Genomic DNA, 19,379 nt, shown 5'->3' on the forward strand with positions numbered 1-19,379 from the left:
GATGCAAGTGTTCTTACCAATTGCAATCCGTAGAATACTGCCAAAACATGTGAGATATGCTATTACCGAGCTATGTTCGTTCTTCAACACAATTTGTAGTAAAGTTCTTGATCCCTTTAAACTTGATGCACTTCAACTCGACTTGATTGTAACTTTATGCAAGTTTGAGATGTACTTTCCACCTTCTTTTTTTGACATAATGGTTCATCTTATTGTCCATCTCGTTCGTGAGATCAAGCTTTTGGGTCCAGTTTTTTTAAGGTGGTGTTATCCTTTTGAAAGACACATGGGTGTTTTACAAAACAAGGTGAGGAATCCAGCACAACCCGAGGGGAGTATGATTCAAGGCACTGTGAGCGATGAGATTAGTAACTTTATAGCCGAGTATTTGGCCATGGCAAAGCCTATTGGACTTCCCACCTCTAGACATGAAGGAAGGCTTGAGGTAAAAGAAACAATTGGCTCCAAATCGGTCACACCTCCTCGAGAAAGCCTTCTACAAGCACACTTGTGTGTGTTGTATCATATTCCGGAAGTTCATCCTTTTTTGAGTGAGCATTTTGATATATTGCGCGCAAAACATCCTTCTAAAGGGGATAGGGCATTGATGCAGTTACATAACAAGGCGTTTATTAATTGGTTTCATAATCGAGTAATATTCAAAGAACTCAAGGGTGTATCCGAAATTGTTAAGTGGTTAGCTTTTGGTTCGCGTGATGATGTCAACAAATATGAGGGTTACGATGTAAATGACTTCACATTTTGGACTGAGGGTCAAGACAAGAAGTCATCGTATCTACAGAATAGTGGGGTTTCTATTTTGGCGTCATCTACATTTTACGCGAGTGCGAAGGATCAAGCGCCGGTTAATGCTAAATTGGTATACTACGGGCGGGTACATGAAATATGGGAGCTTGACTACTCTACTTTCAATATTGGTCTTTTCAAATGTAAGTGGGTAGATAATAATCGACGATGCATAAAAAATGACGACCCTTGTGGATTCACTCTTGTAGACTTAGCTCGTTTGCGTGATAGTGAGGAGCCATTCATACTAGCCACACAAGACAAGCAAGTATTCTACATTATAGACCCGTCTGATAAAAAATGGTCTATTGTTGTACCGGGAAAAAGAAGCATCCTTGGTATAGGTGATGTTGAGGATGAGGAAGAATATGAAGCTTTTGAAGACTCCCCTCCCTTTATCAATCCAAAATAAGTGGATCAAGATGATGTAGATGATGTAGATGTTGGTTATATGCGTGTAGATCACACGGAAGGAATACATTTGAATTAAGTGATTCACAAGGTATGAATTTATAGCTTTTTAAAGCTTTTTTGGCACTTGGTTTGTTTCGCATGAAACTTTGCACAGAACACTCTTTGTTATATATTATTTTGTTGAACGTATTAGAATTGTAAATCATAGTCATATTCTTAATATTACTTAGTTTATGTTCTAATATATTTCTATTCATACTCTTTCAGGTACTGATATACAATGCATCTATTCAGAGACGAAATTGTCCCCGAGATTGAGACCTCGGATAATGAGCATCGCAGTTATGACAGTGAAGAGGACCAAATTGTGAGATACGAGCGTATGGCTGAAGACGCTCCACCAATTGACAATGATTTTGAGACTGAAGACGCCCCACCAATGGATGCTCCCACTACCAGTAAGAAAAGAAAAGGGCGAGGTCCTACGAAAAACTTCAAAGTCACAGAACCTATGCATTTGGAATACAATGCATTGGGTCAACCCTGCGGAAAATGGCGTAGGCAATATGGAAAACAAGTGAGCCTATGTACCCGCAAGATTTCCATATTGCACGCATGGAACGAGGTTCCAGAGGGTTTGAAGAACTCTCTATGGAATGATACTGTGGTAAGCAACTTTACTAACTTTACTCATTTAGTTTCATTTTAAAACTAATTTAATTGATAGTAATAAATATAAATGTTTTTTGTAGAATCTTTTCCACATCGAGAGCGATGAGGACAAGAAGAATGTGTTTCTTTCAGCTGTTGCTGAAAGATTCAGAGATTTCAAATCCAAGCTAGTAATTGGCTGGATTACGAAGAGACGTGCCCGTACGACCAAAAAGGTCAAAACGGGAAATGAAGGTTGAAAGCAATCACCTTCGAAGATGCCCTACGAAATATGGGGTCACATATCAAAGAGGGATTGGGAGGCCTTTGTTGCCGAAAAAACAACTCCAATAGAAGTTGTAAGTATTTCATATTATATTATAGTTTACCAATTTGAATTCACTTCATTTGATTTAGTCATTAAACTAATACATGACATTCGATTTTTATTGATTAATTAGGAAAAGCGTGGTAAAGCTTCTGATTCTGCAAGCAAAAGAAAGTTTTACCATCGCTTGGGCCAAAAAACGTACGATGAGGTCCGAAAAGAGTGGGTGGATGCGGGTTTATACCCCAATCAAAGTTCATCCACGCCCTCATCTACGACTACCTCCGCATCCCTGAATACTCCTTTTGGAGATCGGGTGCGTGATTGGTATTGCGGGCTTCATTCCCGAGATGCAAGTGGTAAATTTACCATTAATGATCCGGGAACGAAGAAGGTTGCTAATGCTGTGGTGAGTTTTGAAATTATTAATTATATTCTTGATTTGTTTTGTATTGTTTGGCTTTGATGTACTTATACTAATTGCTATATATGTCACTTTTTATTTGAACAGATGGGCTGGAAGGAAAAAGAAGCTACGGGGGAGTTCACCCCAAGAGGCAATGTTGACGCATTGCATATGGTCTTAGGGAAAGACCACAGTGGGCGGGTAGTCGGAAAAGGAGGCGTCCGCGTGGGGTTACAGAAGGCGTTCGGCAAAGAGTGTGTTGCTACTCAATCCCGAACGGCGCTGCGGGATGAAGTAGCAACCCTCCGAGCGGAGATTACGAAGGACGTTCTCGCCAAGCTGGCCGCCGTGTTGCAGAAGATGGGAGCACCCATTGTTGACTTGGCAAACCTAATTGTCGAGGATCAGGAAAGTCAACATGGGGATCCTAACGCTTCGAACGAGCCAACACCCGAGCCCATTACCCCCGTAGCACCCCTGCCCATTACTTTCCCTGAAGGGGAAAACCCCACACCGGAGAACATAAACTCCGTTGCTCAAAATCCAGAGCCAACTCCGGAGCTAGTGCTACAGGTACATAGTTTTTAAATATATAAGTAGTTATTAATTTAAATTGCAACGCGTTTTAATATTTTTTTATGATGCTTATTATACTAAACGACACAATTTTCAGGAGGCGACTCCTTGTTCTCTTTTCCTGCCTCAGTTAGGTGTTGCTAGTGATGGCGACTTAACTGAGGTTGCATATAGTGTGGCCCAGCCAAACAAAGAGGGCCAATTAGTACATTCAATGCCTGTTACAAGTGGCCACATCAATGTAGCCATGGAAACTATTGTAAAGGGGTTTGAAGATTTCTCACTCCCGGTTCCAATGCCAGCATGGAGCCTTAAGAAACTATCAGACGCCCTAGGTAGTTTCGTCACATGGCCATATGCTTGGGTCCGATTCACTAACATGGTAAGAATCATTTGTACCTTATTTATTTTTATTTTTTTAATTGCTTGCTCACACTAATTTAATTGTATAAATTGAAATAGCAAAAGAGTCCAAAGGGATCTTGGAGAGAGGTCGGTTCCTCAGCAAAGGTGTCGACTGGGTCAAAGTCGATGCCAAGCACTCCAATTTTGACTGATGAGGAGCTAAAAGATCTCTCTCAAGATTGCAAATGGTTGCACACTTGTGCATCTCACATAAGTGAGGAGGACCCACTCATTCTAAACCTGCTGAAGGAGCAATACTTCTTTTTAGAGAGCCCGTTTGTAATTAATTGTCCTAGTGACATCGGGCAATTTCTGAGAGGAGAGATGCTGAACATAGCTCTTTTCCATGTCTACATGAGGTGATGTTCATTATCTTACAAGTTAGGCACTGTTGTTTAATTGTTTTAATAACCGAATTACTAACAAAATTTTCTTATTTGTGAGTTTAGTGCGGCTTACGAGGAGCTAAATTCTTGCGAACCTCCAATAAAAATTGGATGGTTTTGTCCATAGTCGATTTCGGGTAGTAAATGTGTAAATGATCCAGATGACTTCAAAGCATACATTGAGACTGCTTTGACTAATTTCCTTGCATCTAAACACACGTTCATTCTGGCTCCATATGTGGAAGAGTAAGTTTTATTTTTGAAATTGAACTTATCTTTTGATTTTTAAAGTCACCTAATCTCTAATTCGTTGATTTTAAATTTGCATTTCTAGTTTGCATTGGATACTTTTGGTCATATGTCTATTAACGAACACTGTGCACGTCTTCGACTCATTAAAAAAACCTCAAAGTCCGCCTCGCAACACAAAATTCAAAGCGTTGTTGAATGCGTACGTAATATTAATTATTTTACCAATTTGATTTAATTAAGTGTTATATATATATATATATATATATATATATATATATATATATATATATATATATATATATATATATATATATATATATATATATATAGTAGTACTTTTTTCATGCGTTTCAGCATAATGAAAAAAGTGCGTGGACAAATGGGATCTACATTCAGAGCCACATTTCCAAAATGGACAACAATAAAGGTACACAAATTCAATTTTATGCGTTTTAAAGCATTTTTGGCACTTTTGCGCATAAAGTAGCTCAAACTTGGTTTGTTTTGCACGAAACTTGGCACACAACACTATTTGGTATATATTATTGTGTTGAAGTGGTTAGAATTGAAAATCATTGTCATATGCTAGAAATTACGTCTTAAGTTGCGATTTTAAGGGTTTTTAACCGTTTTTGGCACGTTTGCGCATAAAGTAGCTCAAACTTGGTTTGTTTTGCACGAAACTTGGCACACAACACTATTTGGTATGTATTATTTTGTTGAAGTGGTTAGAATTGAAAATCATTGTCATATGCTAGAAATTACGTGTTAAGTTGCGATTTTAAGGGTTTTTAAGCGTTTTTGGCACATTTGCGCATAAAGTAGCTCAAACTTGGTTTGTTTTGCACGAAACTTGGCACACAACACTATTTGGTATATATTATTGTGTTGAAGTGGTTATAATTGAAAATCATTGTCATATGCTAGAAATTACGTGTTAAGTTGCGATTTTAAGGGTTTTTAAGCGTTTTTGGCACGTTTGCGCATAAGGTAGCTCAAACTTGGTTTGTTTTGCACGAAACTTGGCACACAACACTATTTGGTATATATTATTGTGTTGGAGTGGTTAGAATTTGAAAATCATTGTCATATGCTAGAAATTACGTGTTAAGTTGCGATTTTAAGGGTTTTTAAGCGTTTTTGGCACGTTTGCGCATAAAGTAGCTCAAACTTGGTTTGTTTTGCACGAAACTTGGCACACAACACTATTTGGTATGTATTATTTTGTTGAAGTGGTTAGAATTGAAAATCATTGTCATATGCTAGAAATTACGTGTTAAGTTGCGATTTTAAGGGTTTTTAAGCGTTTTTGGCACATTTGCGCATAAAGTAGCTCAAACTTGGTTTGTTTTGCACGAAACTTGGCACACAACACTATTTGGTATATATTATTGTGTTGAAGTGGTTAGAATTGAAAATCATTGTCATACGCTAGAAATTACGTCTTAAGTTGCGATTTTAAGGGTTTTTAAGCGTTTTTGGCACGTTTGCGCATAAAGTAGCTCAAACTTGGTTTGTTTTGCACGAAACTTGGCACACAACACTATTTGGTATATATTATTGTGTTGAAGTGGTTAGAATTGAAAATCATAGTCATATGCTAGAAATTACGTGTTAAGTTGCGATTTTAAGGGTTTTTAACCGTTTTTGGCACTTTCGCGCGTGAATTGGAGAAATGAAACTGATTTAATCAATGTTGGATATATTTACACGAGGCCTAGAGTCTTATTCATAGATTTCTTTACTCTAACGGCCAAAAAAAACACGTGCAAAACGTTTGCATACTTAAAAACATAATAGACAACTAAAATACTCTACAATGCCTTCAAACTAAAACTGGCAACTGGGTGACCTTGGGCTCACTTTTTGAATGACTTCCCATGCTTGGAAATGGACACTTAGAGTCTTGATGGAAAGATCCTTGTATGAAGATTCCATTTCTACTGTAGCTCAGGTCCTGGGTGCACAGGTTTGGTCTCCATGTGTCGTGCAAGGTGGCCTGGTCGCAAGTTGTGCTGCTGTGCTGTTCTGATTAGGATCTGCAATTGGGTTCCCTTGTGCTTGTGTTCTAGGCGATTGTATGCACTACCAGCATGGCTCTTGGACCTTTATGGCTAGGCCTATGTATAGAGATGACGTCACCATGATTGGTTAGGCCCAGATCTCCATGGCCAAGGCTTGGGTCATGCTGCAAGATGGGCTGGTCAGCGGGCTGGGCTGTTGCTGCTGCTGTTGTGTTCTGTTCCTCTGCAGCTGCTGTCTTCTGTTCTTGTTTATTACACAAGTGCGGCTCTCTTTATATAGAGCTCTCAAGTAACATAACGGCTATATTAGCACACGCCTAATTAAAACGCACGTGCTATTACATGGGCACTTAAAACAGAAACAGAAAATCATAGTTGCGATTTTAAGGGTTTTTAACCGTTTTTGGCACGTTTGTGCATAAAGTAGCTCAGACTTGGTTTGTTTTGCACGAAACTTGGCACACAACACTATTTGGTAGATATTATTGTGTTGAAGTGGTTAGAATTGAAAATCATTGTCATATGCTAGAAATTACGTCTTAAGTTGCGATTTTAAGGGTTTTTAAGCGTTTTTGGCACGTTTGCGCATAAAAGTAACTCAAACTTGGTTTGTTTTGCACGAAACTTGGCACACAACACTATTTGGTATATATTATTGTGTTGAAGTGGTTAGAATTGAAAATCATTGTCGTATGCTAGAAATTACGTGTTAAGTTGCGATTTTATGCGTTTTTAAGCGTTTTTGGCACTTTTGCGCATAAAGTAGCTCAAACTTGGTTTGATTTGCACGAAAATTGGCATACAAAATATTTGGTATATATTATTGTGTTGAAGTGGTTAAAATTGAAAATCATTGTCATATGGTAGAAATTAGGCGTTAAGTTGCGATTTTATGCGTTTTTAAGCGTTTTTGGCACTTTTGCGCATAAAGTAGCTCAAACTTGGTTTGTTTTACGCAAAACTTGTCACACAACACTATTTGGTCTATATTATTGTGTTGAAGTGGTTAGAATTGAAAATAATAGTCGTAGGCTAGAAATGACGTATTAAGTTGCGATTTTATGCGTTTTTATGCTTCTTTGGCACTAACATCTATTTTCTCTTAGTGCTTTTGACAACCTTCTAATTTCGTTGATTGCGGCTACTACACTCTCAAATACATGGACGATATCTTAAAATCCGTGAAGGAGGTTGGAGTCGAAAACATAGATGCCGTAAGTATTTGTTACGTTCTTAAATTATTATTATTGGTAAAATATAATGTTTATTAATCTTTTAATTTTATATTATATTATAGGTTTTATGCGACATTCCGAGGGAAACACGCCCTCTGAGAAGTGGAGAGATACGCGAATTAAAAGACAAGATTGCCGCGTATCTTGCTAATTTTTGTCCTTGGTAAATTGTAATTAGTATAGATTTTTTAGGACTTTAATGTATATTATTGTATATATATGTACGTACATATCATATTATATTATCGAGAGTTTTTTATTTCAAAGAGATTATTGGTGATTATTTGTGATTATCATTGGATTATTATTGGATTAATCATTGTTATTACATTCTACATTATTATTGGATTATTATTAGAATAAAACGAAAAATGAAAAAAAAATAGGTATTTGCTGCGGTCAACCCCCAAAACCGCAGCAAATAAGTGCTATTATTTGCTGCGGTTTTAAGGGCTGACCGCATCAATTGATGCCACTTTTTGCTGCAGTTTTGGGTGCTGACCGCAGCAAATAATGCCACTTTTTGCTGCTATTTGATGCGGTTTTTAACTGCAGCATTTAAATTAGGTCATTTGCTGCTATCACTATTACTTGGGGCCAAAACCGCAGCAAATAATGGCCAAAAAACGCAGCAAATGAGGTTTTTTCCAATAGTGCCCAATGCTAATCTTTTCCTTTTTATTACCCAACTCTACACATTTTGTGACCCATAAATCAATCCAATCTGAAAAACCACTCCCTTGTGGTGTCAAGGCCCACAACATTTTTAATTCAACTTTCCCTAGCTTGGTCGTTTCCCCTTGTGCGTGAAAAGTCATGTTTATTAAACGAAGGGCGAACATCAATGCTGAGTGTGGAATAATACTCAGTTTTAATCTATTCTCCCATGTGGTATTTGAAATGATTTGCCAAAATGCAACATGTTCATAATTGCCATAATCAAGTTTGTTAGGATCGGGATTCTACGTAGAATCGAAATCATTAGGTGGGATTGAATCGTTGGATCGGATCGTAGAATCGATTGATTCTACAAATTTGCAGAAATAACAAATTGTATTACAACTATGTTTATTGTTTAATAATCGATTGTTTCATAGTTTGAAGGCATTGTAGAGTATTTTAGTTGTCTGTTATGTTTTTAAGTGTGCAAATGTTTTGCATGTGGTTATTTTTAGCCGTTAGAGTATAGAAATCCATAAATAAGACTCTAGGCATCGTGTAAATGTATCCAACATTGATTAAATCAGTTTCATTTCTCAAATTCATGCGCGAAAGTGCCAAAAACGGTTAAAAACCCTTAAAATCACAACTTAACACGTAATTTCTAGCATATGACTATGATTTTCAATTCTAACCACTTCAACACAATAATATATACCAAATAGTGTTGTGTGCCAAGTTTCGCGCAAAAAAAACCAAGTTTGAGCTACTTTATGCTCAAATATGCAAAAAAACGGTTAAAAACCCTTAAAATCGCAACTTAACACGTAATCTCTAACATATGACAATGATTTTCAATTTTAACCACTTCAACACAATAATATATACCAAATAGTGTTGTGTGCCAAGTTTCCTGCAAAACAAACCAAGTTTGAGCTACTTTATGCACAAACGTGCCAAAAACACTTAAAAACCCTTAAAATCGCAACTTAACACGTAATTTCTAGCATATGACAATGATTTTCAATTCTAACCACTTCAACACAATAATATATACCAAATAGTGTTGTGTGCCAAGTTTCGTGCAAAACAAACCAAGTTTGAGCTACTTTATGCGCAAAAGTGCCAAAAACGCTTAAAAACGCTTAAAAAGTGCATGAATACGTGTTTGCACTTAGGAATCCACGTGGATTCCATGTCATCGATACATATTGGGCATGCTTTCTTTCCTTTGTTCTTATACCCCGATAAGTTGCCATATGCCGGAAAATCATTAACGGTGCTTAAAAGCATTGCACGCAAGGTGAACTCCTCATTAGCATATGCATCAAACACTGAAACGCCTTCATCCCACATCTTTCTCAAATCCTCAACGAGAGGTGCTAGATATACATCTATGTCATTGCCGGGTTGTTTAGGACCCGAGATAAGAAGCGAAAGCATAATGTACTTACGCTTCATACACAACCAAGGTGGCAAATTATAGATCACTAAAAGTACTGGCCAAGTACTATGTTGAGAACTAAGATTGCCGAATGGGTTCATTCCATCCGTACACAGTCCGAGCCTTAAATTACGAATCTCATCCCCAAAAGTCTTATGCAACCTATCAATACTCTTCCACTCCGGAGAATCAGATGGATGTGTGAGCAAGTGACCTTTCTTCACCCTATCTGCATGCCACCTCAAATTTAACGCATCTTTCTTTATAGAAAACAAGCGCTTGAATCTAGATATTATTGGAAGATACCACAATACCTTAGCCGGGGGCCCTTTAGCATCCCGAGCCCCTTTACGCTTGTAGCGCGATAACCCACACCTAGGACACTCTTCTAAGTTCTCGTTTTTATTCCGATACAACACACAATCATTCGGACACACATGAATCTTCTGGTACTCTAAGCCGAAAGGACACATGAGCTTTTTGGCATAATATGTCGACTTTGGAAGTTCATTTCCCTCAGGAAGCAACTCACCTAACACTTCTAATAACATTATGAAACTAGCTATTTGTAGACTTTTTTTTCTAATTCTTTTTCCTATTTATTGCTGCGTATATAGAAAAACCGCAGCAAATAATACGCAGCAAATACGTTTTTTTTCATTAGTGATAGTATGATGTATAGATAGATAGATAAATGATGAATTAATAAAATAAAAAATAAAAAATTACCTAAAATAAAATTTAAGTAGTAAAATTGGAAGGAAAATTTTTTATTGTTGCAGTGACACGTGTCCAAGTCTTTTATTGCTTTAGTATATAGTATGATATGATATGATAAGTAGTAGTAGGCAATAACATCAAGATAGGGCATGAAAACGTATTAAAAACTTTATATATTCAACCATAAAGCGTAGCTAGTTTGTTTAAAAAACTAACTAATTCAAATGTAGATGTAAAAGCTATAAAAATATTGTAAATTAGCTGCTTGTTACTTAGGGGTGTTCAAATTCGGACACCGAATCGATCCGGAAATCCGTTTTTCGGATAGTGATATTCACTATTCGGTTTCGGTTCAAAAAAATCAAATACCCGGTTTAATCCGAATCAGATACAAGATATCTCGTTTTCAAATTTTTATTTATTTATTTATTTATTTATTTTTAGTTTTTTTTTCCACATAAAAATTTAATCTCACGTCGCTTTTTTTCAAGCTTATCTTTTTAAACTTTAAATACAAATCATTTTGGAGATATGGTTGGATTTTTAAATTTTTAAATTAATTAACAATAAATTAATTATACAACTTACTTATGATTGGGAATTGTACATATTATTATTAACATATTAAACAAAAAAAATTATGAAAAGATATTTATATTTTAAAAAGAAAAATAATACATAATAAAAAAATAGAAAACCAGATATCCAATTTTGCCAACATTCCGATCCGGATCCGGATCCGGTTTTTAAACCGGATAATCGGTATGAATTATCCAATTTTCAAAAATCGAATAATTTATCCTGTTTTTAAAACCGAATACCAAATATTTCGGATCGGATATTTATGAACACGCCTTTTGTTACCTTTGATCTAATTGCATTTAACATTTATTAATTAATGCTTTCATTAACTAAATAGACGTGTTTACATTGTTGTGGTTTGTTGTGAATGTATGAAATAAATTTTTATGTCAGATGAAGTTGTTATGAGACGGAAAAAATACATTATTATTAATAAACATTAAAGTTGTGTTTTGGAAAGCCAAATATATTCTCAAAATAGATGTTTAGTTTGGTGAAGTATATTTAAAGGATTGTTATAAGCTAACAATTTAATTGTCAAGGAACCAACTCAACCAAAAGCTTAAGCTGATGGTTGAGGCCCCAGGATATGTTATATATTCTAACACGCCCCCTCACACGAGACCCCATTGAGCTAGAAGTGTGGATGCGCATAGGCGCTGAATATTCCACTTTAAATGAGGGGTGGTTGAGATTCGAACCCGTGACCTCTCACGTTGGCTCTGATACCATGTCAAGGAACCAACTCAACCAAAAGCTTAAGCTGATGGTTGAGGCCCCAGGATATGTTATATACTCTAACACTAACAATTTAAGAAGATTGAGCATTTGTCGTCAAGAAAACTTCTCTCTAACGTACAAAAATGTATCAACCAAGCACCTCAATCCTCGGAAGAGTCTCTGCAGCAGGCAGGTCTTGAAAACCTTTTGTTGTTTGTACTTTCATTGATGATGCTAGACTTGTTAACAGACATGATCTCAAGAATGCTACCATTTCTCTTCTGATAGATGAAATTCATATTGTAAATCACCACAAACATTCAAGTCTTAATACCTTTTGATATAGTCATTTACCCACTTGTGTGACAGATTATATAAAAATTAAAACCTGTTGTGCTGCTGGTGTAGAGAGGCAGAATGAAGACTTTAAGCTATTCTTAACATTGACAAAGTTTTCTAATATTCAAATTTCATACCATGTTTGGGAATCATGATTTCATTTGAAAATTTGAAATTGGTTCAACTTTGTTGTTTGGCAAATGAAAAATTTTCAAATTTAAATTTGGATTAAATTTCATTATTGTTAAAGTAGTCAAAGTTGAGAATGAATACCCAAATCTTATCATTCTCAAATTCTTCATTTATGATTTCATAATTAAAATTCATAATTTAGAATGAAATACTTGTTTTCAAACACTACATAATTGAAAATTTGGAAAATATCTTAACAAAACTCAACATAATAAAAACAATGTTGAGTCAAGCCTCAAATCTCAACATGATGGAGGTGAGTTCGATCACCTCGTAGCGTACTCTTTGGCTTGTACGTTTGAGAACAAGTTTGTGAGTGTAAGGAAGTATGAGGGCTTATGTTTTGGATCACTTGATGAAGTGATCAAAGTGGGAGATTTAGTGTGCCTTGATGAAGGCAAGGGAGTGCTCATGGAAGGTTTTGAGGCTTGCTCGAGTGGTCGAGCCAAGCAGGGGCAGCAAGACAGAAGCTACTAGACTCTCGCTCGGATGGTCGAGCGAATCTTGCTCGGGTTGAGCAACGATCAGCTCCTCACAGTATGCGTTTCTGTTTTATGTCTGATTCTTTGTGGGCTTTTATAGATTTGTCCTAAGGCTCCCAAATATGTCATGAGACTATATAAGGGGTCTTAGGAGTGTATTAGGGTAGGGAAAAGGCATATACAAGAGAGTAAAACTAGGGTTCACACCATAAGAGTTCTTCTCTTTGTATTTGCATATTTGTGAGAGATTGAAGTAAAGGTTCAATCTTTGTTTTGGGAGATTGTTCTTAAAGCTTGTAAGATAAGTCATTAATGTATTCTTGTTTATATTAATGATAAGATACTTAGTTTGAAGGGGAGGTATCATTAGATATCACATATATTCTTGAGTTTTACCATTATTATTGCTTGCGCTGTTTTGGGGTGTTTACTTTGCATTAGTTTGTTTATTATTCTTCATTAAATATCATGACTCATCCCCAACAATACATCAAATTAACTTAAAAGAGAAATTCTAACAAAAAGATCAATAGATATATGAAATTAATTATTTTGTATCAAGTATAATTAGCGAAGAAATCTAGAGTTTAGAATAATCTTTTATAACAGTAAAAAAGAATTAAAGAAAAATCAAAGAACAAATCTTTACAAAACTCGAGGAAAATAAAATCACCAAATTAAATAAAAAGTAATTAAATCAAACAAATTGTGGTTAACTTAAGAAACCTTCGATTGATATCTAATCCCATCGTCTTTCATAACTAAGGGAAGAAAACAATATTATCACCATTTTTCAGTGGTTAAAGAGTGGCAGTCATTGAATCAAATTAAAATATTGAGCAAATTTATCTTTCAATGAATTAACATGAATTCAATAAATAATGTTATGAAATCAAGTCCACCATTGCAAGTAGTATGTTAATCAAGTCAAGACAATTGACTTGTCAGCACTGTTTCTGGTCAACTAATGTGCTAAGAATCATCATCATTTTTTCGAATCTCATAAGACCAAATAAAATAAATTCATTATCGATAATGGCAAAATGAAAGAATAAAAGTGTAAACTAAATATGTGAATATGAATCAAAAAAGAGCGTAGGTTCTTGACTTGATAACAGTTATATAGGTATGACAGGTGAGTGTAAATTATAAGGATTTTGCATTGCATCTGTCCTAATTGGGGAGGGTATGAGTATGAATTTGATGGGAGTCGGTGGATCGATATGAGTATACGTACCCTTTATGGATAGTGGGTGGATCGATATAAGTATGAAAAGTTCTACGTACCCTTTATGAATAGTGGGTAGGTGGTGGGTATAAAGTCTTACTCGCACCATACCCACCTGCCCCACCCAATACCCTACTGCCACGCTCCACAGTTGCTTGAATATATCTACAATGTAATAACTTATTTCAATTTTTTATAATTTTATTTAGAACTATTGACAAAAATATTAAGAATATTAGTTTTATTATATTTATGTTTTAAACAAAATTAGATGTATAATTAAATTTGTAAAGATTTATGAAGTACATAATATGGACTTGAAGTGAATGGAAGGCAAATATAAAATTAATATACCCAGTTGGTCATAGTAAGTGGAGATGAATTTGAAATTTTAAAAGTAACCATAGGAAGAATTTACCTGCCAAAAATGAAGAATTAGCGGGGAGTATGAAAATTTTAAGTGGCCAAAATTTAAATATCTATTTTAAATGTTCAAGTTGTAGTCCTGCTTTGTTGATTGATATCAATGACCTCGGATACTTCTATATAACTGGCTGTACCGCTATGAAACCATTTTAATCACTCCTTCAATCCCTATCATGTTGTCACATTTTATATTTTAGTTAGTTTCTAAAACTTTGCTATATTATTATTTTACCCTCTTTTTTCCTATTAAATTTACATTATTTTTTATTTTAGTCTATTTCATTGAATCTGCATTATTTTTATTTTTTGATAATGATTCACTATTTTCTTTTAATTTCATCCATACATTTTAACTTTATTAATTTTAACCACATAATTCATTCTCTCTCTTTATTTATTACTACATTTTAAAAACTTACCAAGTTCCTCTTTAATGCAATTCAAAGAGAACAAATGAGTACTTTTTAAATTTTTAATCACATATTGTCCTTATCATTTTTTTAATATGTGTATTATTGATGAATGTTGTAATCCCTTATAAAAAGAAGTACTAAAATTTTTGACACATTGACCGCATTAAGAAGTCAAAGTCATATGTTTTTTCTTTCTGTTTTCATTTACATCTAAACACCTTTTTATGCAGTTAAATGTATTTTTGTCAGATCATTTATATCTAGAGTTAAATACAACTAAAAATTATAAAATTTGATGTTATAAAAGTATGCAACAAGACGAATTCAACAAGATTCCAGATGATTATACTTTTTCTCGTATAATACTTTTTCTCGTATAATAATCACACTATGTAAAATGCCATAAAACAATAAACATAAAAAAAATGGTTTGAGTGCACTTAAAACAAAAAAGAAAAGTAAAACATAACTATAAATAATAAAAAAAAAAATTTTAAAATATGTCGCAAAACAAATTAAGTAAGATTTCATATGATTACATCTTTATATATTCATCGCAATGTCTAAAATTAGTATAGAAACTCGTGTAATATACAGATTTGTAAGAATCGACATATATAAATTTTGATTTATAAATAAAAATTAAATTATATACTCTTTATCAGATTTCAAATTTCACTATTTAACAATCAAAATTATATATATGTGTTCATTATAGGTATTTAAATGTATATAATGATGCAAGTAAACATATATATTTAACCAAATTTATATTTATAAATAAATTATTATTTTGAAAATTTCTCATAACAACTATTTTTATAGCTGTAAGATTTAACAATCAAAATAATGTCAAATTTGCATTTGATAATTTCCTTATATATGTGTTCATTATAGGAATCAAATATTTTAATGCACTATAATGTAATTAATGTCAAATCACGTTAGACACAATTTAAATTTAAAACTCTTTATTAAGTAATTTATCTTTTTTTAAAAAAAATTCGTTATTTTATCCGAGTTTTATTTATTTTACACCTAGGTAGTTTTTGACTCACTAAGATCTTGACATTTGTTTGGGTAATTAAAAGAGTGCCACATAAATTTAACAACTCTTTTAATTAATTGTATGATACATAGAAGGAAAACTTAACACTAATAATACAACCTTTTGTTTATTTCCTTACAACAATATCAACTTTTGATTAACTATGAATAATACCAATTTTGAGGGTGTTTCTCTAAAATATACCTAATATGTTAATAATCAAACTTACATGATAAATAATTGAGGTTGAGGATCAACAAAAGACCAAGGAAGTAATTGATTAGGATGAGTTTTATTACTTTATTATTATATGCACGTGATTTGAACCTTGGAATGCTACATAATGTCAAACTTTGGTTTATAATTTTGGTAAATTGATTGCCTAGAAAAGACACTCTATTTGCTACCAACAAATATAGAGTATTTACTGTATTAGTAATAATGTAAAGTGATCTGTATTTACATAATGTTAAATGTTGGTTGACTGTCTTTTTAATGTCATCTTAAGATTAAGTAAGATGCCAGAAGAATAGAGGACTAACACACTTATCCCACAGTATTAAAACAAAGGTGATATACAAGTATGCGGAAACTATAGATGAATCAAACTTCTAAGCCATATAATGAAACTGTGAGAAAGAGTAATTGAAAGGAGAATTAGACAAGAGATGGTCATTAGAGAGAATCAATTCGGCTTCATGCCAGGAAGATCAACCACCGAAGTTATCCATCTTTTGAGGAGATTGATGGAAAAGTATAGGGAGCGTAAGAAGGATTTGCATATGGTGTTCATCAATCTAGAGAAAGCGTATGATAATATACCACGACGCATCGTTTGGGATAGCCTCAAAGATAGAGGTATTTCACAAAGGTATATTGAGGCAATACAGGGCATGTATGACAGAGTATCTACTAACATTCATACACCGATGGGTATAATAGAGTCTTTCCCGATTAAAGTGAGACTACATCAGGGATCAACACCGAGTCCTTTCATTTTTACGGTCATTATGAAGGAAATCTCTAAGTCTATTTAGGAGACTGTACCAAGGTGCATGCTTTTCGCATACGATATTGTTTTGATCGCAGAAACTAAGGAGGAGGCTAATAGTAAATTGGAAGAGTGGAGAGCAGTCTTAGAGGATAGGGGGGTCGCGCATAAACCGCATGAAGACAGAATATTTGCGATGCGACTTCAGTGGGACAGAACCGGTAGGTGAGCCAGAGGTAATAATAGGAGGGAGAAGTTGTTGCATGTATGTCAAAGTTCAAATATTTGGGATCGGTTATTCAGAGTAATGGGGATATTGATGGAGATGTTACTCATCGTATACATGGGGTTGGCTTAAGTGGCGGGCAGCAACCGGTGTGCTTTGTGATAAAAAGTTTCCTAGTAGATTAAAAGGTAAATTCTACCGCGTTGCAATTAGGCCGACTTTGTTGTATGGGACAGAATGTTGGCCCGTGAAGAAGGTTTTCGAACAGAGAATGGAAGTTATAGAAATGCGAATGCTGAGGTGGATGTGTGGTCTTACAATAACGGATAGGATTAGAAACCAGGAGTTTAGGGAGAAATTAGGGGTACCATCGCTCTTTGCAAAGATGCGTGAGAACAAATTGAGATAGTTTGGGCATGTGCAGCAAAAGACTTATGACGCCCCAGTGAGAAGGATCGAAAGCATCATAGTGGAAGGTAAGAGATTTCGGGGTAGACCTAGGAGAACATGGGAAGTACAAATTAAAAGTGAATTGAACGAACTACACCTCTCTGAGGACCTGACCAGGGATAGGATTAGTTGGCGGCGCCTTATTCACGTCTTAGATTACTGAATATGTCCATCTTACCCGTCGTTAGTATAGTTTCTTGCCTTTATATATCGCTTTTTTACTCGTTTTTATCTTACTACCTCCTTTTACCTTTTACCTTTATATTTATTTTATTTTATTTTATTTTAATTTTAATTTTTATTTCTATTTTAATTTTAATTTTAATTTTAATTTTAGTTATTTATATATTTATTTATTTATTTTTAAAGGTAAATGTGTGTTGTAAGTTGCAGGCTTCACTCTCATTGAAGATTTTTTTCTTGAGCCGAGGGACTCTTTTGACCGCACTCTCCTTTATGGGTATGAATTGTCGTTTTTCTTCCCCCCAGACTCTGATTATAGTTTTTCTATGAATGGGATACACTGGGTACGATGATGATGATGATGAGTAATAATGTAAAGTCACAAAAACTTATTTAGTCTCATTAAGATTACAATATTTACTTTAAAAGCTTTCATATAGATTTGTATAATACTCCAATTTCAATAAAACAAATAAGTATTTAGAGCATTTTATTTAAGAGAAATTCACCATTTAATTATTTGTGGGCTTTGAAAAGTAATCTACATAAAATACTGATTTTATATAAACAGATGAATATATACATAATGTTAGCAGAAGACTATCAAACTTATCAGTAAAAATGGTAACATAATTATTATAATTTTCTTAAAAAGAATAACTATCGTAATGTTGAATTGTTTTGAACTTGGAATTTTTACAAAAATTTTTCCACTTTTACATTTTAGCTTGTCCAGACTCATTGGAAGTATAAAATACGGTAATAGAAAGTCTCACCTAAATATAATGATCTCACAAACTTTTAGTTGTACTTGTGAGACACAAAACTTACACACTGATCTAAGAATTCGGTGTGTAATTAACTTGAATTAATTTTTTGCTGATAAAATAAATTATTTAGTGGATGGAAAACTATTTAAGTCAAATAATTCGATTGACATCCATTAAGCATATAATTTTAAAAAGTGAATAATGAATAATAAAAATTCTACCTTGAAATAATAAAGATTCCACTAACCTAAAAATTGTAATTTATTGGTATTAAGTTAGAGAATTGACAAATTATGGAAAAGTGAGAATATTTAATTTGACGTGTAGTATTTTTTTAAAACACGTATAAATAATAATATTAATGTTAGGAGAAATTTGAGTAGTGTCTTTTTATTCCTTGGATTATAAGAAACTTGGCTTCTAATTTTCTTAAAAAAGAGTTGACCTTTTGTGTTTGTATTGGATTTTTTCATAGTCGACGTTACTTTATCTAACAACTTACTAGACTATAAAAATACCTAATGTTGTTTTCCTTTTGGAGTTTTGTTATCAACCATATATATATATATATGTTCCAATTAAGTCACCTTATTGACTTGGTATCTTACTATTTAGTATACCATTCAAATATTTCTAATTAATAAGCGTAATTAACTAATATCACACAAAAAAAAATTAAGGGGACGGATTAGAATTTAAAAGTTGAGAATTTTTTTGATTAAATCACTCGAAAACTATTGAACCCTTCCGAATGCAATGGAAGAGATCGATTGTATGAGAATTGCTAGTTACAAGATTTCACAACTTCACTCTTACTCAGTTATCTGTTGGTGTTCTTGTTCTTGGCCTTTGACTTATCATCCTCTTACCGATTTTATGATTAAAGGCCAAGTTTGTGTAGTAATATGCGGGCTTACGGCTCCAACTTCACTCGATCTTTTTTGTGCAGGAATCTTTTTTCTAAGGATTTTTCTATAGCCGAGGGACTCTTTTAGTTGCGTACTCCTTTATGCGTATGGGT

The sequence above is a fragment of the Amaranthus tricolor genome, chromosome 8 (genome assembly GCF_026212465.1).
Source record: "Amaranthus tricolor cultivar Red isolate AtriRed21 chromosome 8, ASM2621246v1, whole genome shotgun sequence".
NCBI classification, from domain to species: domain Eukaryota; kingdom Viridiplantae; phylum Streptophyta; class Magnoliopsida; order Caryophyllales; family Amaranthaceae; genus Amaranthus; species Amaranthus tricolor.